This window comes from Myotis yumanensis, unplaced genomic scaffold (assembly GCF_028538775.1).
Source record: "Myotis yumanensis isolate MYYU_CA2020_CCGP unplaced genomic scaffold, mMyoYum1.0.hap1 SCAF_7, whole genome shotgun sequence".
Classification (NCBI taxonomy): domain Eukaryota; kingdom Metazoa; phylum Chordata; class Mammalia; order Chiroptera; family Vespertilionidae; genus Myotis; species Myotis yumanensis.
The window spans coordinates 75,408,025-75,434,354 of NW_027223758.1; the positions used below are offsets into that span (position 1 = coordinate 75,408,025).

Here is a 26,330-nt window from a genome sequence, read left to right on the forward strand (position 1 = left end):
AGTGTTAGAGCAAGGGTCAGTGTTAAAGCAGGGGTCAGTGTTAGAGCAGGGGTCAGTGTTAAAGCAGGGGTCAGTGTTAGAGCAGGGGTCAGTGTTAAAGCAGGGGTCAGTGTTAGAGCAGGGGTCAGTTCTAGAGCAGGGGTCAGTGTTAGAGCAAGGGCCAGTGTTAGAGCAGGGGTCAGTGTTAGAGCAGGGGTCAGTGTTAGAGCAGAGGGGTCAGTGTTAGAGCAGGGTCAGTGTTAAAGCAGGGGTCAGTGTTAGAGCAGGGGTCAGTGTTAAAGCAGGGGTCAGTGTTAGAGCAGGGGTCAGTTCTAGAGCAGGGGTCAGTGTTAGAGCAAGGGCCAGTGTTAGAGCAGGGGTCAGTGTTAGAGCAGGGGTCAGTGCTAGAGCAGAGGTCAGTGCTAGAGCAGAGGGGTCAGTGTTAGAGCAGAGGGGTCAGTGTTAGAGCAAGGGTCAGTGTTAAAGCAGGGGTCAGTGTTAGAGCAGGGGTCAGTGTTAAAGCAGGGGTCAGTGTTAGAGCAGGGGTCAGTGTTAAAGCAGGGGTCAGTGTTAGAGCAGGGGTCAGTTCTAGAGCAGGGGTCAGTGTTAGAGCAAGGGCCAGTGTTAGAGCAGGGGTCAGTGTTAGAGCAGGGGTCAGTGTTAAAGCAGGGGTCAGTGTTAGAGCAGGGGCCAGTGTTAGAGCAGGGGTCAGTGTTAGAGCAGGGGTCAGTGTTAAAGCAGGGGTCAGTTCTAGAGCAGGGGTCAGTGTTAGAGCAGGGGCCAGTGTTAGAGCAGAGGGGTCAGTGTTAGAGCAGGAGTCAGTGTTAGAGCAGGGGTCAGTGCTAGAGCAGAGGAGTCAGTGCTAGAGCAGAGGGGTCAGTGTTAGAGCAGGGTCAGTGTTAAAGCAGGGGTCAGTGTTAGAGCAGGGGTCAGTGTTAGAGCAGGGGTCAGTTCTAGAGCAGGGGTCAGTGTTAGAGCAAGGGCCAGTGTTAGAGCAGGGGTCAGTGTTAGAGCAGGGGTCAGTGTTAAAGCAGGGGTCAGTGTTAGAGCAGGGGTCAGTTCTAGAGCAGGGGTCAGTGTTAGAGCAAGGGCCAGTGTTAGAGCAGGGGTCAGTGTTAGAGCAGGGGTCAGTGTTAGAGCAGAGGGGTCAGTGTTAGAGCAGGGGTCAGTTCTAGAGCAGGGGTCAGTGTTAGAGCAGGGGCCAGTGTTAAAGCAGGGGTCAGTTCTAGAGCAGGGGTCAGTGTTAGAGCAGGGGCCAGTGTTAGAGCAGAGGGGTCAGTGTTAGAGCAGGAGTCAGTGTTAGAGCAGGGGTCAGTGCTAGAGCAGAGGAGTCAGTGCTAGAGCAGAGGGGTCAGTGTTAGAGCAGGGTCAGTGTTAAAGCAGGGGTCAGTGTTAGAGCAGGGGTCAGTGTTAGAGCAGGGGTCAGTTCTAGAGCAGGGGTCAGTGTTAGAGCAAGGGCCAGTGTTAGAGCAGGGGTCAGTGTTAGAGCAGGGGTCAGTGTTAAAGCAGGGGTCAGTGTTAGAGCAGGGGTCAGTTCTAGAGCAGGGGTCAGTGTTAGAGCAGGGGCCAGTGTTAGAGCAGGGGTCAGTGTTAGAGCAGGGGCCAGTGTTAGAGCAGGGGCCAGTGTTAGAGCAGGGGTCAGTGTTAGAGCAGGCGGGGGTGGGAGGCAGACAGCCCACCCTGGCGCACGGGTGCCTAGGCACACAGACCACACCAGCTGGTTGCATGAGCAGACACCCACACAGCTGCAAACCTGCAGGTCCTCTCTAAAGCCCCACCCTCTTCCCTTCCCTGTGCAGCCCTCAGGGCACTGTATTTGCAGGAGGGTTTCTCTGGACTGGGGACCGAGTGTTGTCCCTGTCCCAGTTTTGAGCAGCTCTGAGGTGTTCCCACAGCACACCTGGCACACCACTGGCTCTGCCCAAACACCTGGCACACCACTGGCTCTGCCCAAACAAGCTGGTCTCTGGCTGAAGACTGCCCCTCGCCAGGCTGGGGCATGGCAGTGAGTTGCACCTCACCCTATGCCATCTCAGAGACGTGAGCTGAGCTTCCGGGCCACCCGGCTCCTAGTTGGTGCAGAGCTCAGGGCTGGGGCTCCTGACTGCGGCCAGGGCTGCCCCTTGGAAGTGTGTGTGTGGAGTTAGCACAGTTACTCAACTCACGGGGTGTGTGGGTGCCAGGAAGACACCAGGGCACCGCCTGACTCCTAGGCTCCAGGCCACCTGCCTCTCTCCGGGATCTGTTTCTGTGCCCGTTCAGGCCACTAGGGGTCTCTGAACTCCAAGCATCCCAGCTCCGCTGCCTGTCCGATCCTCCCTGATGCAGGAGGCACCGGGTGGGCTCTGCAGCCTGAAGTCCCAAGATGTTCCAAGCAATAGACAGCAGGGGTCACACAAATGGCCTGCACTTTATGTCTTTGCCAGAGCTTCTGCCTGCCACGCACCCCTTATCCCTCATCACGTTTGCACATCTCTCTCAACAAACCTTGAAAGGCAGGCAGGGCCGGCACGAACACCCCCTTTTATAGATGGGGAAGCGGAGGCAGGGCCACCAGGGGCAGATGGGCCCGGGAACCTGGGTTGCCACGGCTATTATGGAGCTTCTCTCCTGCGCCGGCTGACTTTTTGTGGCCAACTGCCCTCGTGTCCAGAGACCGGGCTAGCCAGTCACAAGCTCCCCCGGGCTTCTGGTCTCTGATTCGAAGTGAGTTTTGGCTGCATCAAGACAGCTGGGTGGGGGAGGCGGGTGCCGTGAGTCAGCAAGGTGACAACAGGGAAGGGCAGACTCACCGCCAGGAAGGACGGAGCAGAAGGCAGGGCAGGAAACAGAGCAAGAGGCCAGCTGGCCAGGGGCACAAGACAGGACACTGGGGCCGATCCACTGTGAGGGGGTCAGGGGCCACTGTTGGCCCGTGGTCCCCGCTCGGCCCCTTGTGGAGCGGAGGGGGAAAAAGGGGCTGTGCATGGAAGCTCCCCCAGCACAGGAACTGCCGCGTGTGGGGGCTCCTGTCACAGGGAGAAGGAAGGAAGAGGACTCAGTGAAGTCCCGGCTCCACTTAGGGTCCCCTGGCTCCCCCGTAAACCACCTCCATTCCAGTGTTTGAGTGAAGGGTCCAGAAGGCTGAGCCGGCGTCCTGGTCTCCCACCCAGCACTTCCTGGGACTTGGCACACAGCCCTCTCCTAGACTGTCAATCCCTCCTAGACCGTCCCTCCCTCCTAGACCGTCCCTCCCTCCTATACCGTCCCTCCCTCCTCATCTCCCCCAAACTTGCAATATTCTCCTGCAGAAAATTCCTGCAACTGACCAGGCCCCAGTCCCAGCCGCTGTCTTCTCTTGGGCATGTTTCTCTAGTTCTCATGCTTATGTAATTACTATACGTCCCTGAGAGAGGGAGTGTTATCTCTCTCCTGCCGACAAGGAGCCAGAGCTCCAAGAAGCAGAGGATCTGGGGTTCGGCCGGGATGGGCAGGCACAGGGCTAACAACACGGGTGGGTCCGCCTGCCGTGTTATCTCATCTCCCCCAGCTACTCTGGGAGGAAGCCCGTGAGGACATGCCCGTCTGGCAAGGGGAGTTGGGGGCCAGGTTCCCTGGGCCGTCAAACCAAGTGCAACCTCTTCAGCCGGGCCCCTCACATCAGACCCCTCTGACCCCGTGTATCACTCCATTCCCGACACCCCAGCCCCTTCCGCTCCCAAGTCCGGGCCCTGGACTTGCAAGCTCCTCCCCCCAGCCCCAGTGGTCTCCTCCTCTGACCATGATGCCTTCCTGGTACCCTGGAGAACGGGTTCCCGCAGACATTCTCCGTTTCCATAGAGAAGGTACAGGTCACAGCTGGGAGGCAAGTGGTGGGAGCAGGGACTCAGGTCCCACCTGGGGTACACAGCACTGCTCCACCCACAGGGACACGACTGACTGTTACACTGATGATATTGTTGGATTATCATAACTTCCCCTATGATGCATGCAATGAAATTGTCCTTAACTCTAAGCAAGGAAATGGAGTTTCAGAGAGGTTAAGAAACTAGCCCGAGGTCACACAGGTGGCAAGCGGCGACATCAAGAGGAAGCTGACTACACGGAGCTGCTGGGAAGCAGGCGTGATGGGCTTGGGGATGGTCCAGGAAAGGTCAGAGCAGAAGAGGGATGAGCAGGGGGCCAGGTGGGGGCTCAACTTCCCCAGCAAGAAGGGAGAGGAAAGTCTATGTGAGGCGGGGCAGGTAGAGGTGCAGGAACCAGACCCAGCTGGGCTCTGCCAACTGTGCAGATGGGAAGGAGGGAGGCTGTGAAGGAGACTCCATGCCCGGGGCCTGCACGTGCCAGGCTGACCCCGTGCTTAGGGGGGATGTCAGGAGGAAGGGCAGGGACTGCTGGGAAGACTCCTCCCTGGGTATCTTGCCTCTGTGGCCCACGGCCAGTCTTCTCTATGTGGGTCCGAGAGCAGTCGGGGTGAGTCCTGTGGATCAACAAGGGCTGGGAGGGCTACTTCTGATAGGATGGGGCCCATCTTCCATGGAACATTAAACAAGGCAAGTGGAATCTGCCTGTGCATGGAACCTTCCACCTGGGGGTGGGGGAAAGCCAGCCAGCCACTGTCACACTGTTCTCCGTCAATGCTCTGCACCAGGCTTCCCAACTCAGCCTCCCACCCCAGGGAGCTCTGACCGGCCAGCCCAGGACCATGCTCCCAGACCTCCACCACTGCTCGGCTCACACACAGGCCCTGCTGCTTCTCTCTGACCGTGGGCTTTCTGGTCTCATCCAGCCTCCCACCTGCCCTCAGCCCCGGGGCGGAGCACCCATGGTGTGACCCAAACAGACTGCTGGAGCAGAATTGAATTGTTTCCCATGGACCTGTGACTCCTGCATCATTTTTCACGTCCCATTATGATCTAGAGATGGTCAGCGCCCAGACAGTCTCTTCGGGGCTGTCAGAGAGGTGCCGGGTAGAGGGAGAGAGAAAATACGGCCCCGCACGCTTTCTTAATTCCCAGCAGAAATAAAGTGTCAGGCGCAGTTGGGAGACTTCTCAGCCGGAGCAGGTTCTGTGCAGGTGCTCTGGGCCGGAAGGAGAGCGTCCTTCCCTGGCCCAGACGCTGGCCCTGTCCAGCCTCGCGAGGCCTGGTTTCACCCTGAGGAGGGAGGTGTGCGCAGAGGGAGCCACCCTGGGAGAGGAGGCCAAGCCTGGCCGCAGAGACCCAGTGAGGAAGGGACGCTGATAAAGAGGGGAGGGGGGAGGGAGGGGCGCCTGCACCTCCTCATCCTTCTTCTAACCTTGCACCTTAGCAGCAGGGTCTCAGCCTCAGGACCTCCTGCCACACAGGCCCCAGGTGAACGCTGCATCCCTTTCAGGTGAACACCGCACTTTGAAGGCACCGGAGCCCGCCCCATGGTGCTTTTCCTCCCCCCATCTCTTGCTCCTCTGTCCCGTATCCCCCTCGGCCACTGTACATCCTTCCAGGAGGCCTGGGGCTGGGGGCTGGTGAGAGGCGGGCTGCGGTGTGATGCCCTCTATTTTGTGTGATGGCCTTCTTGCTGGGGCACTGTCCCTGCTGATTCCCTTCCTGAAGTGTCATCAGCATCGCACGTGGCCCTGGGTCAGGACAGCTCCCTGAAGCTGCCCTGCAGGCTCCTGGGGCCAGGCCTCTGGGGACACGTCAGTAACTCTTGTCCACGGTGTTTCTGCTTCCAGCCCGAGGCCCCCTCATGGGGAGCCAGTGGTCCTGGCCCAGAATTTGGGACCCTCCCTGCTCCGAAGCCCAGCAGAGGGCTGTGGGTGGATGGCTTCTTCCCTCCCAGGCCCCTTCTCTGCCTCCCCTCCCCCTCCCCCTCTCTGCCACTTTTTGCATCAACACATATCCATGCATTAAACAAGACATTCCATTAATTTCTTCATCATCATAACTTAAGCTGGGACATACCCTTTAAATATTCATTCAGCTATGAAAACTGGGCATTAAAATTTTAATAATGTCAAGCTCATTTGAACCGGGCTCCTTGGGGACGATTACACTACAGTTAGAATAAATATGATGATTGAGCTGGTCCAGCGGCTCCACCTGTCCGTGCAGCTCGGCTCCCCGCGGAGCAGGAGGCCCGTGGCTGGTGGGCAGACAGACAGACTGACAGACAGGCCAGACAGGCTCTTAGATTTGGTTTCTTCTCTCCCTCCCACAACCCCTCCCTCCTGTCTGTTCTCAGTCAGCCCAATCTCCCTCTCACAGGTGTCTGCAGGCCTCTGCGGCCCGCTGCGAGCCAGGTGCAGGAGCGGCCCGACCCCATCTGGGAAGACAGCCCCGATTAACCTGCAGTTCCAGTCACTCCTTTCCTCTGTCCTCCTGGTACAACCTGGGCTGTGCGCCGGGCTTGGTCCTCTGTGGGAGCCATTTCCCTGTCCGTGTCTCCTCTCCCCCATCTGTCTGTGCGGCTCCCCGAGGCTGGAATGAGGACCCCACCAGAGCAGGGCTGGCCTGCAGAGGGGTCCCTGGTGCCTGAGAGCCCAGGTGTATTCAGTCACCATATCAGGAAGGGATTGTCTTCACCTGGCTGGTCTTCTGCTGCTCCCACCTTCCTGAGGGTGGGGGCTGGCCACTGCTCCATCCCTCCGCTGACACCCACCGAGGCCAGCGCTGGTGAGAACTCTGGGAACATCCCCTCATGAACTTGCCCCTGCTTCATTGGGCAGCCCTGACGACCTAGGAATCACCTGGGGCCTCCTCCACCTGTCTCTACCCACTGGAGCCCTCTGCTTACATGGGGCCCCACAGCTGTCTCAGAAATAAGGACCTGGAAAACCCCGTCACTCCTCCCCACCCACCCAAACCCTGTCCCTCCTGGTTCTCATCCAGCCCCTGCTCACATTGGGCCTGCAGCGCTCTCTCTCTCTCTCCCCGTCCCTTTCTCATGTGTGTGGGGTGTACATGCACACACATGTGCATGCTTAAATAGTACAGGTGTGACATCACAGACATCTTATAAGAATTCATGTAGGCTGGGCGTTAAAGGGGACCCGGGAGGAAAGTCGTGCGCTGTCTGCTGCTTAGTAAGTAGGCCCTCAACAAAGTCCACCTCCACACTGCTTCCCACTGTGTGTCCCAGGCGTCCTCGGGAGGTCTGGGCCAGCTCTGCGTGGCGCAGGGTGGGTGGTGGTGGTCGGGGGGAAGCGCAGCCAGAGCACTGCAATTCCAGGGTGTCCACACCTCAAAGCCAAGGGGCCTTTCTGGACCCTTCTGGCATGTGCGAGTGCCTGGTGGTCCCCAGCTCTCTCCTCACCAGAAGGGCTTGTGTGTCCCCAAGTCACGAAGTTGTGTGGAAATGCCAATTGGTCCCTAGTCCAAGGCTGCATGCGTCCCCGGAGGCAGAGCTGGTCTCCGTCCCTGCCCACCCACGCCTGACGCGCTCGTGAGGAGCCTGGTTCCTGATCCTCACCCATCTCTGCTGTTGCTTCTATTCCCCCACAGAGAACTCGGCTTGATGTTGAAACGGGAAGCAGCAGATCCCGTGTGCTGGGCCCACTGGGACGCCTGTGCCCCAGTCCCGGCAGCATTGCTGCTCTGGGAAGAGAGATATAATTTGCAAGGCTCTTTGTTGAAAAGGAAAGGGAAAAAAGCAACGTTAAATCACTGAAATATAAAGCTTTTCCTTTCTTCCACGGTCTCTCTCTTGACTTGTCATGGTATTTTTATTTGCTATTTGATGTCGCTTAAAGTAAAGAAAAATATAAATTTCAAATTATTAGCATGGATTCTACCATTCATCTTTATTTTGTGTGATGCCAGTTTTAAATGCAAATATCAGAACATGTAAGTCCTATGCAGAATCATCAAAACGACACAATTTGTTTTTGGTGGCATGTGGGTGCCTTGAGCTGGCCAGATTCAGGAAGATTAGGGAGGAAGAGAGGGTCCTTCAGGCAGAGGGACCCCTCTCAGCTACCCTGCAACAGGGGGGGCAGACTGGGCCTGAGGACTGCTGGGTACCCCCTTCCACTGACTGCAGCTCAGCTGAGGCTGGGCCCTGGGAGGTCAAGCCAGACGTCACCTCTGCCCATGGCAGCCCCACAGTGAGTGGGAAACTCTCAAGGGTATTGGTGATGCTGTGCCAGGGGCTCTCTAGGTACCTGGGCAAGAGGGTGACCCACTAAGACATGGCCTTTGTTAGCCAGCCAGACACACATGGCGCTGCCTGTGCCACATGTTGAGTGGACCCAGCCCTCCCCTAACTTTGGCCTCAAGGGCACGGTGATTGCACGTGCACCTGGGATGTGTCCGGATTAGGCAGGCGGTGGGAGCAGAGGCTCCAGGCTCCTTTGTCCTATGACTTCACTTACAAGCACAAGTTCAAAGGTAACATTTTAAGAATATCAAGATGGTAACTGCAAAGCCCTAAACCCCAGGCATGAGTGACTGCCCAGTTGCCTATCCAGGAAGCTGCCTGAAGACGATGCCGAGTTCCCCGCCCCCCCAACCCCCAGCACCCTGGCCATTTCTCTCCACCCACCACCTCAAGGCTTTAGGCACTTCCTGAAAACACCTCTAGGTCTGTGTGCATGCCCCGGCTACAGCAAGATCATCACTCAAGATTTTCCTTTTAAAGATGAACTTCGGACAATGTGGGGAGAATAGACTGAGCGTTTCCAGCCTTTGGTATAAAAGGCTGGTGGTGCTCTGGCCGGTTTGGCTCAGTGGATAGAGCGTCAGCCTGCAGACCGAAGGGTCCCGGGTTCTATTCAGGTCAAGGGCATGTACCTTGGTTGCATGCTCCTCCCCGGCCCGGGCCCTGGTCAGGGCTGGTGCAGGAGGCAACCAATCAATGTGTTTCTCTCACATTAGTATTTCTCTCTGTCTTTCCCTCTCTCTCCCACTCTCCCTAAAAACCAATGGAAAAATATCCTCAGGTGAGAATTTGAAAAAATAATTAATTAATTTAAAAAATAAATAAAAGCTGGTGGCAAGGAAGCAACCACCCAAGCTGGATGAGACCCCAGGAGGGGCAGCTCTCCAGCGACTCTGCCCTCCGCCAGGACTTTGCACTTAGCAAATGGTAATGAACAGATTAATTAATATAGAATTTATTTGTTCAAAGCCCCAGGAGAGCGGTTCCGAAGCGCGTGCCCTGTTGGAGTCGCAGTGCTGTGCACAGTAGGCTCTCTGGACCCGTGGAAGGAAGGAAGGAGCCCTGCCCCAGGCCCCCTGGTGGGAGGGGATCGCAGGGGAATGGCAAAAGCAGTGCACACTATTTGTAGCTTGTTGTAAATATATAAAGGTGTTTTTTTAAAAAATATATTTTTCTTGATTTCAGAGAGGAAGGGAGAGGGAGAAAGAGATAGAAACATCAATGATGAGAATCACTGATTGGCTGCCTTCTGCACACTCCCTACTGGGGATGGAGCCCACAACCCGGCATGTGCCCTTGACTGGAATCGAACCCAGGACCCTTCAGTCCCCAGGCCGACGCTCTATCCCCTGAGCCAACCAGCTAGGGCTATACCAGTATAAATGTTTTAATTGTCTCCTTAGTACATCGCATACAGTGCATTCCACAGAGGGGCGTTAGAAATTCAAGGAAGCCTGTCTATTGTCATCGTAAAGTTGACTCAAGATTGCCTCTAGTGGTGATCGCAGAGTGACACCTGCCTTCACCAGAGGCCCTGACCATGGTCTATCTACCAAGCATGTCAAACTCATGGCCTGCGAATATTTTTATGGTCCAGCCAATATAACGGCATGTAAGAAACGTTTTAATAAAAATTTCGTATCTTAATTTTTACAATATCCTGTTATACATAATTATTAATAATGAACTACAATGTTTGCTAATGACTGATCGCTATAATTGTGTTGCATTCATTTCCCTCATGCACTTACGCAGGCGCACCATCTCTCCACTAATACTAGCAGTGAATATTTTAGCAGCCGATGGCCATGTCATTAGTCTTGGACTGACTTGTTTGGTGTGTGCAACAGGAAATATTTCGCTTTCAGAGAACAAGAAAAATAGGTTTATTTGCATTACACTTATTAATTTATGCAGTTATTCAGTGTCTGGTAAGTTAATGTTCAAAAAAATATTAATTTTTATTAAAATGTTCTATTATTTTATGTTAACAATTACTCATTTATTTCAGCCCTTTGTATTCAGCAAGTCTCTATAGAAATAAACCTACATTTCTATGAAAATCGAAGCTTTTGTTTTTTTGTGGCCCACATAAAGTTACACCTTGTTTATTTCTTCAACTTGTGTTAGCCTTTGAGTTTGACATGCTTGGTCTAGAGACTATGAGGTCCACCCTGGAGAGGCCAGTGGGCAGCGCCCTCCCAGGGTGTGAGGGGCGGATCCCAAGGCTGCCCGTGGGGGCAGCGGCTTTGGCGGCCTTTGCTCCCCAGCTACCTCTCAAGTCTCCTCAGCTCCCCCTGGGCCCTGCCATCTACACTAGGTGTCCCATCCTGTCCCCATTCTCTCCTTCACTGCCTGCCTCCACCTGGGACCAGAGGAACCACCCTGGTCCCCAATTTGTGGATTTATCTGTACAATGCTCGCCTCCTCTTCATGCGGAGAAGCCCACACCCGTTGTGTTCCCGCAGCATCCGCGGACCGGCATGGCATCTGGCTCACCGACCCGATGGATGACTGGGTCCTCTACGGCGCCCCATCGCCCACCGGCCCTGTTCCGTCCTGCCTCAGCCACGTGCCTGCGGCCGAAGTGCCCAGAGGCCGGAAGCGGTCGGTCCCCCGCTGGACAGCCCTGTTTCTGCCTAAAACAAAAAGGTGCTTTAATCCGCCTTCCAGCACAGCGGTGGCGCTGTACCTTCGGATGAGGAAGGGTTTACGGAAGCAGCAATCATCGTTTAGAGTGACGGCGTGAGCACAGGCCAGACAGAACCCGAGGTTCTTGCTAAAATCTGCAAGTCCACAGCCCATCGAAATGCAAACCCTCCAGATAAGGTTTTTAAATAAACCTGTTCTGCTCCCATTCTCCTCCCGAGGAGGCCATCTGATGCTTGCTGGCTGGACACATGCCGGCATGCAGGCCCTGCTAGCGCTGCGCCCCTCTCCTCATCCCAACCCTCACGTCTGAGTCAGGACACTAACAACAGGACCCTAACCCCCACGCTGGCTGCAAGGCCCTCTCCCTTCCCGCTCTTACCTTCATTGTCCCCTCCTCTCACATCTGTCTAAAGAGTAGCATCCTTTGTGCCTCCTCCAGCAAGCCTTCCGTGATTGCATCCTTCCAGGCACACACACACTCACTCTGCCAGGCATGGCCAGTGGACTCACTGGTTCTACTGCTGCCACTGGTGGCCCTTGGGGGCAAAGGGGAGGGGCTGAGAAGCAGCACAGGCTCCCGCCTGGGCTGGCTGGCTCTGAGTCAGGACATGAGTATGGACCAACCGTGGGCAAACTACGGCCCGCTGGCCAGATCTGGCCCGTTTGAAATGAATAAAACTAAAAAAAAAAAGACTGTAATGATGTTTACTTTGAATTTATATTAGTTCACACAAACACTCCATCCATGCTTTTGTTCCGGCCCTCCGGTCCAGTTTAAGAACCCATTGTGGCGCTCGAATCAAAAAGTTTGCCCACCCCTGGTATGGACCTTCATGGGCTGCAGGGTGGACCGGGAAGTCTGGGTGCCCACAGCAAGCGACAGTTACCCAGTCTTCCCAAGCTCAGACTTTGCACTGACCACATGCTGTGGCTTTATGTCCCTTTGGTCCTCTCTGAAGTCAAATCAGCCCCGTGAGAAAACTCATGGGTGGGTGGGGTGTGGCGGGGGAGGGGCATTCAGCCGTAGGAGACCTGGGTGAGTTGAGGAAGAGGCCAGCAGGATGCCAAGGAATGTGAGGCAAGTCTCAGGGTGAGAGTGCACAGGGAGGTCTGGCAGAGGTGGGCAGGCACCCCTGCCACCCCAGGAGGGTTTGAGCTTGTGCTGCGGACACCAGTGTCCCCAGTCGGTTTTCTGCAGGATGACATTCCACGGGGGCCACGCTCTGAGAGAGCAAGGGGTCAGCGACCTGCAGGGCCTGAGTCAGAGGTGCCTGAGCAACGCTAAGTGAACGTTTGAATCAGGACCGGCCAGCCAGACCTTGGTTCCTGGTCCCCTTCCCATCATGGGAAGGCAGCTCAAGGCTTGTGCATAGCAGGTACTCAATGGATTGAAGTAAAATTATTTCTCCACTTTGGCTTGAATTCTTGATTCCAGACGGACCTCGGGCCCCAGCCCAAGCCTGGCCCTGTGTGCCTTCCACTTGGAAGGGGGAATGGAGGACAGAGTGGTCCAATCATAGCGCGCTACATGGCGGAGGCGGAGGGGACACCCTCTTGAGGTGTGTGCAGCTGAGCTGACTGTCCCTCCAGGCACAGTGGGGTGGGGAGCGCTGTGTATGTGGTGAGGAAGCAGGTGGGTCACGGAGCCTCGTCCTGGCAGCATCTTTGCAGCCCGCCAGCCTCCTTGGTCTCCTGGCAGCATCTTTGCAGCCTGCCAGCCTCCTTGGTCTAGGCCCACAAACAGGCCCCTGGCAGTTGCTATGCAACAGGCTGCTCTGCTGGCGGCAACCAGCAACAGCGAAGGCACTGACAGAGCCTATTGGTGGGGCCCATCGGGGGCCTGCCCCTCCCCTTCTCTCTGCCTTTCTCTCTCTCATCCCTCTCCAGCCTCCACCCTGTCCTTGCTCTCTGCAATCTAAGTTTACAGAATAGCTCCCCCTCACCCGCAGGACAGGGGTGGGTTGGCACAAGCTAAGGATGTGCCCGCCCCCCCCCCCCCCCGCCCCACCCCAGGGCAGTCCATCGCAGGTCTCTTCTGCTGGTCGCAGGAGGGAGGGACTCCCCTGACCAGCTTTTTGGTTTCCCTTGTCCCCCCACTTCCTTCCACCCATTGCAGTGGGGTTGGGCCATCTGTGTGGGCAGGTGCTTCTCGGGGCTGTGGCAGGTGAGGGCCACGGACAACACAATAGAAGTCACTGAGGTGGAGCAGTGGTGCCGTTGGGCTCACCCACCTCTCCCTCCCAGGCAGGGCTCCTGGAGTCCACATGGCCAAGGGCAGCCTGTCTCTTTGTCTCTAAGGCCCATGTCAGTCTCACCCCCTCCCACCCAGGGCTGCCCTGGTCAGGGTGGGAGGACCCCCGTGGTCCTAATTAAGATCTGCTTCCGTGGAAACTGAGCTTTTTAGCCTGCACGGCCAGTCAGGGCTGCTAACCCTCTTCAGGGTGGGGAGTGCATTTTTTTGGTTTTTTAAAACAGCAGCAGGTAGAACGTTCTGGGTGAAAGGAGCCCCGATTTCAGTCCCAACTCTGCACACACTTGCTTATACGAGATGGGGCAGTTCCTGGACCTCCTAGAGCCACACCCCCCTGGGTGTGGATGGAATGGACTGCAAGAGCTCAGGTCATGCTCTCAGCACATGCGCAGCACCTGGTAAGCAAATGTTCAAGAAATGGGCGGCAGCTGTCCCCCCCCCACACACTTCCTGCTCCTCCTCTTAGTGATGTTTCCAACATTTTGGAGGAAATATGTAACATCTGATTTTTCCTTCCCGCCCCTACCCCCTGGGCTCTCTTTTGGACTTGATTGAACTGAGCAGGCTGCATAGTGTCTGGGGGAGAGCTGAGACCTGGAGGAGGGTTGGGGGGTGGGGGCTCAGCTCTACGAGGCAAGCACACCTGGGCCCAGGGACTGGTGGCTCCCCACGAACCTCTCCTCCATCTGCCCCAGCTCTGCCCTCTCTACCTGGCCGGCCAGTGCCGAAGGAGCCTGCTGCTTTGATGGGGCACACAGGCCGTTCATCCGTCCGTCCGTCCATCCATCCATCCATCCATCCAATGCTTATCGAGCCCCCGGTGAGCCCTTCCCTCAGGAGCCCCCACCCCCTCCGCAGAAGAGCCTGGCTCACGGGGTGCTCACGCCCACCCTTCCTAGGCCCCTCGGTGCCACAGAGTCCCCGGTTCCTGGATCCCAGCCACGCAGCCGGGCACTTGCTGGGGACCAGCCACCCACTCCCGTGCAAGTCCCTTCCTTCGTATTTGCTCACACACCACAGGGCGGGGCGGGGCTCCCTCTGGTCGGCTCCAGTGATGAGAGGGGCCATGTTTCCAGCTCGAACCTACCTCCCCTCACGTCCCCTCAGCTCCACGGGGCGTCAAGCCCACCTTCCCAAGCTGCTTCAGCCAGCAGCCTCGAGAGTCGGTTTCTCCATCCGAGCGTGCTCCCCGCCCACCCTTTACCCAGGCTTCTGGCCCTTCCCCCAGGAGCACACGCCTGACTGAGTCCCACTATGGCAGCGGTTCTCAACCTGTGGGTCTGACCCCTTTGGCGGTCGAACGACCCTTTCACAGGGGTCGCCTAAGACCATCCTGCATATCAGATATTTACGTTACGATTCATGACAGTAGCAACATTACAGTTATGAAGTAGCAACGAAAATAATTTTATGGTTGGGTCACAACATGAGGAACCGTATTTAAAGGGCCAGAAGGTTGAGAACCACTGCACTATGGGATCTCGGAGGGGGGCCTGACTTCTCTCAGCCCACAGTGGGGCCGCTGCCTGACTCACACACAGAGCCTCTTAGCAGGTGGAGGGGGTGGGACTGCGAAGGGGAGTGGGCAGCCTGGCCCCGAGGTTGGACAGAAACCCTCGTCTGGGTTTCCCACAGCCACTGTCCCTTCTGCGTCTCCTGTCTCCCTTCAGACTGTCCCCGAGCCAGATGGTCTGAGTCCTCCCCCAGAGCCCCTCCAGGCTGCCCTTGGGTATGGGCCTACCTTCCCACCACCTGGGACCCCTCCCCTGCCTCACTGGGGCTCAGTCCGAGGTCTGGAGAGAGTCCCCAGGCACGTTAAAGGGAAAAACAAAGCCCGCACCAAGTAAAGGACAAATCTAGAGGAAATCGCTCCTAATCCCCACACCGTAGCCGGATGGTGCCGGCCAAGCGCAAATCTGAGTCATCCCAGAAATGGCAGTGACATTTGCTTTTTGGAATTTGTTTTGTCTCTGGGCTTTAGATTTAATCATTCTCTCTCTCTGCCCCCCGCCTTTAACCCCTCCACACCACCCACCCCCCCACCCTGGACCCCTTGTTCTCCGTTTTCTGACATGAAGCTGCACCACCAGCCTGTCCGAGCCTGTGTTCCTGGCATTAATTAACACAGCTCTCCAGCCACCAACAGGCTAAGTGATGAATCAGGTTAAATTCCAGACAACAGCCGCACACGGCCATCAATTAGCCATCTCCGGGCAGCTTCATTAATAAGCATCGATCACGGCCCTCCTCCTGGAACGCGCCAGGGTCTCTGGGTCACAGGCACTGCCCACGAGCGTGTCGGGCGTAGGCGTGAGTGTGATCACGTGTGTGTGCGGTGGGTGCTGTGTGAAGGGTGTGGTATGTGCCGGCTGGCGCCCCCGCCTTGCCTCCGCTGTGCCCTCGTCTGCTTTTCTTCCCAATCACCTGCCCTCCCTGCTTGTCCATCCCTGTCCCCCCAACCCCAGGCTCTCCAGGTGCTGGCTACCTCCCCCCGCCCCCCGCTCCCGCCTGGGGACTTTACTAGCTCCTTCTCCTCAATTTGCACTCCCCGAAGGCGACCCCCAAATCCCCATCGTCACGCCACTCTCTCCCTGTTCCATTCTGGATCCTCTTGCTCGTTCTCCCTAGACCGGTGATAGCGAACCTATGACACGTGTGTCAGAGGTGACACGCGAACTCATTTTTTTTCTTTGTTAAATGGCACTTAAATATATAAAATAAATATCAAAAATATAAGTCTTTGCTTTACTATGGTTGCAAATATCAAAAAAATTTCTATATGTGACACGGCACCAGAGTTAAGTTAGGGTTTTTCAAAATGCTGACACACAGAGCTCAAAAGGTTCGCCATCACTGCCCTAGACTGTCCCACATATGGGCATTGGCCTCCAGTCCCAAGCCTGGCTCTCTCTGGGTTGCCTGGCTTTGGGGATGTCACTGCCACTGCCCAGGGGCCAGGTGCACACCTGCCAACACCTTCTGTGCTTGCAGGTTGCAATCTAACACTATTCCGGGCACTACTGTCCCCTGCCTGGACGGTCCCCTCCTCCTGCCTGGTCCCACATCCTGTGCAGGAAGCAGGAGACTGAGCCATGGCCTGCTGGTAACCCTCAGGAACTCCTGTCCACATCTTAAACACGAGGCCCCCCTCAGTCCGGTGGCCACCCCACCCCTCTGGCTGCGTCCACAGCACCCCCTCTACCCCTGGGAGCCACTGGAGGGCTCCCTGCTGATGGCGCTCCCTAACCTGTAGCAGGAGGCTGCGTTTCTCCCTCTTGCCTTTCCTCTGTCCTGTGTGGGCACAGCACTGTCCCTCAACACCCATTCGCCTGCAGTAGCACCGGGTGGAAACAATTGCCCAGGAGCACTGGAGAGCCTGCCTTAAAGGGGTGGCTGGAGTCACCCCCAGACTCTCTCCCGCAGAGCCGCCCCGCGCAGCACGCACACGGGCATGGACTCGGCCTCGAGGCGGCCACAGCGGATCATCGCCTGACACGATCATTAAGAGTCTGAAGCGGGCGTCGTGGTCCGGCCAGTGACGGTGGATGCCGTGTCTCTCCAGACCATTAAACACTAATTAGGTTTGGAAAGTCTATCGAGCTCCTCGAGGTCTCGTCAGGGCAGGCGCTGGCCCCCGGTGCCCTTCCAAATGCCAGAGCGGTCACCCCCGACCTGGACCCAGCCGGCCGCCAGACCTCCCGCGACCCCAGGCTTCCAGAAGTCTTGCCACATTTCTCTTCATCTCATTGTCTCCCCCTCACCCTGGCTGCCCCCCCTGCTCCCTGCTCCCCTGCACAGGGGTGAGGGGGGGGGGTGGTTCGCGGCCTGGGTGCCCACGTCCTCCCCCTTCTCCCTGCCTCCCTCTCACTCCTGTTCACCGTTCCTCTTCTCCACATCCTCCTTATGCCTCAGAGATGCTGATTGGAAGGGCCCCTGCAGTGGCCCAGGCCCGTGGATGGGAGCTGGCTGTGATGCAGAGCTGGCCGGGGTCCCAGTATCCCCTGGGCCCAGTGTCCCCCTAGGCCTGGAGAGAGGGGGATGCTGTCGAGAGACTGGGGAGCCCCAGGTTCACTCCTCAGGATTCTCCCCACCTTCAGAGCCCATTGAAGGCTCCTCCCTGATATTTCCTGGCCTCAGACTTCCCTGGGGCTGAACCCGGCCTGTGCCCTCTCGGCCTCCGTTTCCCCAGAGACCTGGCTCTCCCGCGAGGCTGCCTCGACCAGGGTCTGAGTTCATTCCCTGCACCACGCGCTTCACTTCGCCACCCGCTCCTTCACTCCTCCTCGCGCTGGGAGCCCTGCCCGGTTCTAAGAGACGTTAGGAGAAAACGCCCCTGTATGGAGGCACCCTCCGTGGCTGTGGCTTTCCCCCCAGATGGGCAGGAAATCAGGTGGCGAGCCCTTGGGAGTCATCTTCCCACCACCATCCCCCATCTTTAGCCCATGGCTTGTCATGGTGCGAAGGGATTTTCCACTCAGTGGAAAAAGAATGCTCTGTCCACATCTCCAGGAAGAAAGACTGCTCCGCCCGTTTCTGGGTCTCTCAGGCCACGGGCAGAATTCTTGGCTCGTTCTTCTGGAAGAAGGTGTACAGTAGAAACACGCTGACCGCCAGTCCTCCGGCATTTTGCCTTGACACCTGCCCTAGGTTAGTGACAAACGTGTCTGAAAACCCATCGCTGCTGCCATCGCCGTTGTTACCACGACCATTGTCACCATCGCTGTCACCCTCACTGTTGTCACCACCATTATTATTGTCACCATCGGCACCACTGCATTTTATAAACTAAATAGCATATGACAGAACTCACAGGGATATGGCTAATGATAGAATTCTGGGTGCTGGGTGAGGCCGGGGGGTGTTTTGGGCGAGGTGGATCCTCCTTGGGGCCTCTCACCCCACATGGCATGGGCAGCCCCCTACAGGCTTTCTACACCTGTGCAGCAAGGCTTGTGGTGTCATGGGAACAGCACAGCTGGCGCTGCCATGACCAGCTGTGTGACCTTAATGTTGTCACTTAACCTGTCTGTGCTGCAGTTTAATGCACTTAAAAATGCAGGAGAGAATCCTCTACCTTCACAGGGTCGTGGGGCCAGAGGAGCAAGTCATGTGGGTGAAAGTGCCCACGACCTGGCTTGATGCAGGTTAATCTGCTCCCTTTCATCTTCCTCCTGAAACGTCCTGCACCCCGCCTCCCCCACAAAAGGCTAGGACAAAAGATGGGCAGTGTCCCAAACATGTCGGTCCCTCCGCCCAGCCTGACTCCCAGGTCCCAGGGTCCCCCAAATCCTCCGACTGGCAGGGCTGACGCGGGTCTGTGGGCACTGAAGGTGCGGCCCAATTTTACAAGCACAGAGTCTGATGATTGCATTGATTTCCATCATAAATCATACTTCCTATCTTCTGCCTCATTCTCCCACGTGCCCTAAGTTAAGCCTTGGTATTTTCTTTAGCTGCTGCCACTGTCAAGCCTGGAGATGATATTAGGATAATGATGATAAATCTTACCCTGCTGCCAAGCCACTCCCTCAGCGTGGGGAGGGGAGTGCCTGTCCCCCAGCTGGGTACCTTTGCTGGGAAGCGAGGCTTCTCCTGGGGCTGGGGTAGGGGGAGGGTGCTCACCTGGGCTGTGTGCGACCTCGCACCTGGACGTGTGGACGCTGTGTGCCCACGTCTGGAGTCACGTGAGTGCAAAGGCTTGGAAGTCTCCTTCCGAGGGTGTGTTGTGTGGGCACATGGCTATGCTCTTGCCAGTGAATGAACGCATGGCAGCAGGATGTAGGGAGGGAAGGCTGGGGGGCGGGGGGACACACCTAGATTCCCAGGGTGCAGCATCCCAGCCTTGGCAGCCCCAGGGACTTGGGAGTCTGCGTGTCCCACTGTGTCCCCTGTACAACACAACCTCCAGGAACCCTCAGCTGGCGTCTGGGGTTGCGTGGTGGGCATCAGCACACATTTTCCTACAAACCCCAGACTCAGGAACTGCAGTCAACTCCCGGGCTGGGCCATCCGTTCTGACCTTGGAAATGCTGTGTTCATTCGGAGGGCGAAGCTGGTTTACGGCTCTCTGAGCTCTCGGGCGTGTGCCTCTGCCAGCTGGTGCCAAAGATAGTGGGTCCCAGGTGCAACATCAAAGCATTTCTCATGAGGTTTTGGGCTGTGCCCCATAGGGTGGGGAGTTCTGGGGGGAGCCTGTGGGTTCTCTAAATTGGGGGCTAGCCTTGGAGCAGGCAGAAGATTTAGTAGGTCTTGTGGCTATTCATTCATTCATTCATTCATTCACTCATTCATTCAGCAAGTATTCCTGAGCCGAGTGCCCTGTCCTGTGCCCCAGCCCCACAGTCCAGAGGGTGGACCCGGCGGTAGTGCCTTCTCCATTTTCTACACCTGGGCCCACCAGACTCAGAGCTCTGGGCAGTCTGTTGAGTTTTCTCAGAAGGATGTGCTAAACGTGCCTTGTTCTTTAAGAATGTGCTCATGCTGACGGAGATGACAGCACTAGGGAATCACAGGTGGAATGCCTCCCATGATGGGGCGCTCACTCCCCACCCCCTCACTGTGAGTCAGAAGGCTCCATTAGACACAGTCTCACTGAGCGACTTGCAGCGTCCACCCCTTTTGCACCCTTGCATTCACACAGGAAATGCCTGATCTCTGTTCTTTAGGACAATTGGTTAAGGTAGGGATGGTGCTGAGCTCCACCCTGGTGGGAGAGAGGCTCCCTGGATGGGGTATCAGAGGGGTGAGGTGACCAGGAAGCTGGGTGTCAGCAGATTTGACAGTAACCTGCAGGATGCTGATCCATGGGTGTGAAAATCAGGTCTGAGGTGTGGCTGTGTGTCCTGCAGGAGGTCCTGTCCGGAAGTACAGGCTGGCCTTTCTCTGGAAGATCAGTAGCCCTGGAAACCCTAAGGATGGAAGGGGAGGGAGCACTCACATGTTCAACCGGCTCAGGATCCCACTGCTGCTGACAGGAGGGGAGGTCTGGCCACAGCCCACGCAGGGATTCGGATATTTTGGTGGAAATGCAAGGTAATCAGACATAGGTAAGAACATCCATGTGGACCCCCCTTTTAGGGGGTGCCTGGAAGCCACCATACATGAGGGGAGGAGCGAGGGTGGGGCGTCACACTGTCTCTAAAGGGCTGGGAAGCCGTGCTGGGCGGGTGTGAGGGTTTTCACCCAGCTCTGGGGTCAGGAGGTGGCAGCAATGTCTCCTGCTTTAACAAGGGCCCAGGCTGCCTGGCCACATGGGGACTGCCACCTGCCTGGTAAGGGTGCTCCAGCCGGACCTGGGGCTGCCGACTTCGTGCATGCTCAGTGGGGCCCCACGACCACTCGGTTCTTTCTGACGCTAGGATTGTAGGATGACGAAAGAAAGTGCTCCTGGGAGCCAGAAGGCCCACGGTTTCCATTCCAGCTGTGTGGCCTTACATAGGTTACTTGACTTTGCTGAGTCTCGGCTTCCTCATCCATAAAAAGGAAAACGATCATTCTTACCATAAGGGTTGCTATGAGTATTAAAGAAGATATTCACAGCAGCTGCTAGCAATGCTTGCCTCATAGCAGGCCCTTGCAGCGCTATTGGATTGCTGAGGCACTAGGCTCAAAACCCTCCTCCTCCAGGAAGTCAGCCCTGATTCATCCCACCCATCTCTGACTGATAATAGGCCTCTCTGCTAGTATTCGCACACTCTCCTTGTTTGTGCTCTACCCATAAATGGGTGTCTGCCAGCTGCGTTGTCTGTGGGGCTGGGTGTGTGTGTGTGTGTGTGTGTGTGTCCCAGTATCAAAGGATAGAGGAATATTTGTAGCTCATCCTAGGTGCCACCTCCAGCCTCTTTCCTCCTCCTCCAGTCCCCTTTATCTGGCCTCCTAGAGCCGTCTGAGGTTATACTGTCCTGGGAGGGCTGGGGCCATTTTGCATCCATATAGGAACTTAGACTGAGGAAAAATAATACTGTGTGCGCACACAGACACAGACACACAGAGAGACACGTGGCTGCCTCTTTACCTCCTCCCCCGTTCCCTGCTTCCTGTCAGCAGTCCCCAGGGGCCCCTTAAAGACAGCAGCTTCAGCTTGAAGAGCACAAGGGCCGCCCCCTCCCTCTCCCCCACGCCCCGCTGGCTCGGGGGGCAGCCTTCACCTCTCACAGCCTAACTGACCCATGTTCTGTTTTCTGTGTGCAGCCTTGGTGGGGAAGGGCTCTTCCTTGTAGAGCTGGGGAGGCCTCTGGGAGGCAGTGCAGAGCAGGAGGGGGGCATGGGCACACTCTGCCCCTCCCCGGGACTGGAAATGTCACCCGTGGGCCTCTGTTCTGCAGGCAGCTCCTCCCTCCCCAGGGAGCACAGGCCAGTCACGGGGAATGGAGGCTAGGGTCCCGCAGCCAGCTCCGGGTCTGTGCCCCTGGCTGAGTTAACTCTGAACCTCAGTGCCTTCGTTGGGGAGATAATGGAGGGAAGTAATAGCTAGTGCTTGAGCTGGTGTGTGTAAAGATGTGTTGTGAGCCTCACGGGACAAAACCAATGCAAGAGAGTGTGTTTAATTTCGCCATTCCTATTAGTGCGAGGAAGCCCCTTGGGCCGTAACATGCGATGGATTATGTGATGGGCCCCCAGTGTCCTGTCCCTGTGTGGTTCCTGTGTGTGTGTGTGTGTGTGTGTGCTCACACTAGTGCACGCCAGTGGGGGCTGCCTGAGGAACCCTCCCAGGTCTCCCATGGAAGGAGGAGCTCCTGAAACCATGTGGGGACCAGCAAGATGTGTGAGCAGAAAGCTGCCTGCAGTGTGACCACGGAGGACGAAAAGCATGCTGGATGCAGGTCAGGGCTGAAGGGAACCCATGGGAGGTGTTGTGCTGGGCTCTGAAGAGTGTTTTCTCCCCCGCCTTCCTAAAAATGTTATTTGGCGAGAAGAGAAAAAAGACGTGCAACTGGGAATGACTGTACTTGTGTCCCTGTGTATTAGCTCAAGTTTTCTTGTGAGGCCCTGTATGCATTTGGATTGGGCGGGGCGAGGGGTACCCTGTCATCCAGCGATGATTCTGTGTGTGGGTGTGAGGACCAGGGATGTCACTTCTCAGGGTGATACCCCAAAGGCTCCAAGAAGCCTGAAACCTCAGAGGGTGCAGTGCTCCAAGCAACCACCAGATGGCGGTCACGTGCAGTCTAAGGGCTCAGAGCTGTGGGTTGTCCCACCATGCTGGCTTTGTGCTCAGCCTCCAAGCCCGCAGGCCCAATTGGTGTGTGTGTGTGTGTGTGTGTGTGTGTGTGTGTGTGTGTGTGTGTGTCCACCTGGGCAGTGCCCACACTCCATCCCTGCGAACTGCAAGCCCTGGCTCTGGACTGTGTGTGCAGACAAGTTGGCAGGTGCCTGGAGCAGACCCCAGCCAGCCTTCCCACTCCCCCCTCTCACTTTCCACTCCTGCCAGGCTGCCCCTCACAGTGGCTTCTCCCTTCTTCCTTCCTTTACCCATGTTGTTCCCCCTACAAGAATGGCCTCCCTCTGACAACGCCTGCCCATTCCTCAAAGACTTCTAAGAGCCCCTTCTCTCGGAAGCCCATCAGATCTGCCCAGCACCAGCCCCTTGTCCTCCTTCCCATTTGTTCCTTCTCTGACCACCCACTGTCCAGGCCTGCCTGTCTGTCTGTCTGTCACGCCCACAATGTTTAGCACCTGTCTGCTCAAGATGGTTCATTTCTGAATCTGTCCAGACTGGCTGAGTCCTACAAGGACAGGGTGGTGCCCAGCTCGGCCTGCCACCCAGAGTAGGTGCCAGGGAAAAGCCAGCTCACTGAGGGGCACATCTCCCCGCTTGCCTGCTCCCACAACATCCCAGGGGGCTGGTGCCAAGGACAAGCTATTGGACTACACCCCACAAGCAGGCCCTGGGACAGAGGACACGCGGTGGCTGAGTCCTGGGGTGCTGAGGGGCAGAACAAAGAGGTAATTCAGAAGGCAGTGGCTCCTGCGCTGTTTCTAAGACCCAGAGGTGGGCTGTCTGCTTGCGAGGCAGGTGTGGGAAACAGCCTGTTCCTTGGGTACAGCAGCTGAACTACAGTTAGACTCTAAGAGCTCGTCCTCTCGAGGCCAGGAGAGGGTCTGGTGGTAGGAGCCGCAATCGCTGAGTCCATTTGCATGGCTGTCTGTCTTTCCCACTGTGGCTGCTCTCCACGCACTAACCCCGTGTTACACGTTGACAAAGGGCTTTCAGAAGCACGCAGCCGCTCGCGCGCCTGCAGACAGGAGCTGTCAGCATGCCCGCTTGACAGATGAGGGACACGCAGCTGCAGGGGGCCTTGTGACCTCCTGGATTTCATCCCCAGGGATGCACACAGGAGTTCGCCTCCCACTGTGAAGACTCTGAGATGGGTGTGTGACCTCCCTCTCCCACCAGTGCCCATGGCCTCGAATTCCACATCACCCTCTGGACCCCTCTTCTGTTTGTGCAGGGTCTACACAAGCCCATGTGTGCAGGATGTAGGACATGGTGGTGGGGCAGGGGGAGAATTGAAGAAGGCGGTGGAGAGAGGCCAAGTGGGGGGAACCTCCTTGGGGACCTCAGGTGACTCTGGAAGGGCCAAAGTTCCAGGAGGTAAAGTAGGGGAATAGAAGAGAGAGAGAGAGAGAGAGAGAGAAGACAAGACAGAGAGCACGAGAGATGCCAGGGGTAGAGCAAAGGTCAAACCTGAGAGCAGGTGTGACTTGGCAGCTGGGTTGAGCCCCCACCCCCACCCCCTGCCTCCCTCTAACCTGGTGGGAGATGGGGAGGTGGGGCCATGGGCTCCCTGAGGGCAGCTGCAGCGCTGGCACCTGGTAGAGGGGTCCGTGTGTATACATTCACGAAGTGCTCTGTGGTGATGGGCTCGCTTTTTGCTCTGTGGTGTGGTGGGCGGCCTGGGGGATAGAAAATGCAGGGTGGGCTCCCCTGTGAGTCCCTGCCTTTGAGGCGGGACTCAGGCCAGCATCTTGCTGCCCCAGCTGAAGGGAAACTGGGAACATCCCCCAGAGGCTGGGGCCTCTGAGACAGAGTGCAGGCAGCCCACCCTGGCTCTGGCACTTGGAGACTTGAGCTCACTCCCACTTGCCCCCCACCCCCTCCTCCCCCTCCTCGGCGCCAGGGCTGCCACTCCCAGCCCAGGGTGCGCGCCTGACCCTCGGTACCCCCAGGAGCTCTGTCCCAGTTCCTGGAGTGGCAGCTGGGCAGGTTACACACATCTAATTACTAGTAATTAAAACACTGATTACTCCAAATGGTACCTTCCTGGGGAGCGGCGTGCTGTGCCTGTCGCCCTGGCCGCTGGGGAGGCCATCTCTGGGGCGTGGAGGGGAGATGGCTCCCAGTCACCTCCTGCGTGTGGGGGACAGAGCAGCACCCCCTCCTCAGCTGGCCCACCCGGCGCTTAACATTACACCCTGAGCATCACACCATTGAATGAGCACAGTGCCTTCTCCAGGTTCCCTCTGAGTGCACAGCCCTAGGAATGTGACAGCTCAGAGCTCACAAGACAGGAGGAAGGCACTTCTGTGGGGGGCCCAGGAAAGACAGGCCTCTGGGTGCCCAGGGAGGAGGCAGGAGAGGAGCTCAGAGTGGGAAATGGTGTGACCGGGCTGTCACCAGTTTCATCAATGGCATTGTGTGGCTGACGCTAGTGAGCACCTGCAAGCAGGTGTGGCTGGCCCGTCCATCCCAGGGCAGGAGGCGACTCATGCTTGCTGCAAACTAGGGGAAGGGGACTGCCCAGTTTAGGAAGAGCAGTGGGAGAAGGCATCTGGGAGGTGACACTGAGGTTGGTGGGGGGAGGGAAGGGAAAGGGGAGAAGCCCTTGGGGTGATGGGAGCTGCTTGTACAAAGGCCCCAGGGTGAGTTGGAGGGGGTGGGAGGGAGGCCTTTCTGGGAGGCTGGGGCAGCTGTGGGGCCGGGGGAGTCTGCAGGGCCCCAGGGCCCCATCCCAGAGAGTTGCTGATGGATTTGAAGGAGGGAGCACCTGCCCTGAGCTGTGGGGGACACAGTGGAGAGAAGGAGGGAAGAGGGTGAAGGGGTGAGAGGTGACCTGGAGGTAGGGCCTCTGGGGCCTGCTGCTGGAGGGGTCACAGGAGGAGAGGTGAAGGCTGCAGAGGCAGGGGAGGCTGTGATGGTGACCCCAGGTGGGGGCTGCAGACACACCTGTGGGCTGGGAGGGAATGGGAGCCCCAGAGTGCTCAGCGGTGCCCTGGGCGTCCCTAAAGTCTCCCTGTCACTCCTGTCCAAGGGGTTGGTGACGGCAGCCATGCACGGAAGACTTATCCGTGGCCTCACTGGAAGATGCTCATGCCCTGCTGTGGTCCTCAGCAGGAAACTGCCCTGCCAATACTCATTTATTAAGAGGGGGTTTGGGAGAACCTACCCCGCCCAGCTCGGCTGCTTTTATTGGGGTCTCCCTGCCTCTCCCCCAGGGCTGGTCCCCTCCCCCCCAAAAAGGACAGGGCAGCTGCACACACACTGCTTCAGGTTCCTCCCTGGCCCTGCCCACTGCCCTCTCACCTGGGCACCAGCGGGGAGTCAGGGCACTGGGGGCTCCTGGCTCCGCTGGGAGGGAAGATTCGACAGGAAGTGTGAGGAGATAGCTGGTGCCACTGAGGATTTGGGGTGTATGGTGCATGGGCCCCCTCCTGTGTGGGGTGGGGGCTGGAAGAGTTTGGTGGGGAGAGCGCTCCACCCTCCTCCGCCTGCCTGCTGTGGCCTGAGAAAGTTCTAGTAACCGTATTGTTTGTTCTGGAACTTCCTGAAAACCCACTCAGCACGGCAAACCTGCTTTCTGTGAGTTTCTGCCCACTCATCTGCACCTGCCCAAACCCTCACCATGCCTGGCCGCCAGTGCCACGCCACCACGCGTCCCGACCAGGAATGGCACCTGACGACACACCGGCCGAGCTCCTGCCACCCTCTAGGCCTCCACCTTGGTGTCTGTCCTTACTGGGCCTCATCACCAGTTTTAGCCAGAATCCCTAACCCCGATGTCTCTTCTTAGGAATTTTCCATCCACTCTCCCCACCCTGCTCCTTAGCATTTGACACTGAGCCCAGGGCTGTGCTGAGGTCCCCGCCCCCATCGTGCAACAGTCCCTGAATGAAACCTGTTTCTGTGCAGCTCGGGTTTTTATTCTGACAACCCTGCCCAACCCCAATCAGGTCCCCACACTGCAAGACCCACCTTGAACCAGACCCCCAGCCCTGTGAACTGCTCCCCCTTCTGAGGCAGCACTAAGACCGCCCCATGGTGAACTCTCTTACTGACATAAGCAATGAACGTGGCTTTGCTCGATCAGCCAGTTACCTCGCTGGTCTTTTC

The 26,330-nt window shown here is 57.2% G+C and overlaps 1 protein-coding gene across 49 annotated transcripts in view; it reads right to left on the reverse strand.

The window, feature by feature from the left end:
- The window catches only part of CELF4 (CUGBP Elav-like family member 4), a 274,994-nt gene that overhangs the window by 61,292 nt on the left and 187,372 nt on the right, over nt 1-26,330 (reverse strand). The window lies entirely within an intron of this gene.